Source organism: Sinocyclocheilus grahami, unplaced genomic scaffold (genome assembly GCF_001515645.1).
Source record: "Sinocyclocheilus grahami isolate Dianchi unplaced genomic scaffold, SAMN03320097.WGS_v1.1 scaffold256.1, whole genome shotgun sequence".
NCBI lineage: Eukaryota > Metazoa > Chordata > Actinopteri > Cypriniformes > Cyprinidae > Sinocyclocheilus > Sinocyclocheilus grahami.
Genome location: NW_015505435.1, coordinates 703,727 through 704,768, shown reverse-complemented (window position 1 = coordinate 704,768; position 1,042 = coordinate 703,727).

Here is a 1,042-nt window from a genome sequence, read left to right as displayed (position 1 = left end):
TAATATTATTTGTGGTTGATCGTGTTAAAATGTAAGAATTGGCATTCTGTTTTCTCATGAAGTATGCATACTATACTAAGGTACTGTGGGGAATACACCACTCTTGCATTCACCTGCATCTCTCTGCAGGTAAGTCTTCGAGTTATCTTTGAGTAAGTGTGCATGCACTATTTTACAGATGTTACTTTCATTTGATTTATTTACTGCATGGTAAAATATGTTTGCTATGTGGTAATTGTGTTCTTTGTTTCGATAAATTAGTACTAGTATCAGTGAACATCACAATAATGTTAATAATGTAGTTTGTGTAAACGGCATGCTTACTTTTTTATTTCAGATGTGATTCAGGAATCTCAGAGCCTGTGGAACAAGAACCTGGACCACAGCTAAGATCATGTTATGCACACACTCCCAAAATGATGTGATAGTTATATATATTCTAAATAAACTACAAACAAAAAATAGATACATTTCTTTTTTCCTCATTCTTTCTTGTAGCAATTCCCTCTCAGACACACACCTTACTGAAAGGCTCATTATGCAGGCCTTTGTCTTCTCAGGTGTGAATCACAGCATTATGCATGATCATTCACGCCCCCTTGCATATTCCTTTTCTACACAAAATGTGTCTTAGAAAATTTAAATCAATATATTGTTTTCTGTGAATGAGTGAGTAAGATGATTTTCACATAATTTTGAAGCAAAAATGCTAGACTTCAAGATCAGTTCTCAAAAGTCTTGTGATCAAATGTTCTGTATGTGTTTTATGGCCTTATTTCAGTGACTTTAAAATTTTAGTTTTTCACTAATCACGCATAAACGTTGTTTTCTCAAAAACACAATCACGTACATACATGTTGCTCACATATTATTGTAGCCCAGTTTGTGCTGATTATGGTGCTACTAAACTTATCCATTAAAATGTTTATTAGCAACTGAAAAAGGCACAAATGTCAGGGCATGTCAAAACTTCTCCAGGGCCCAAAACACCCTCGGACCCCAGAGGGTTAAGGGATCGTTACGGATCACAAGTTAGGTCTAC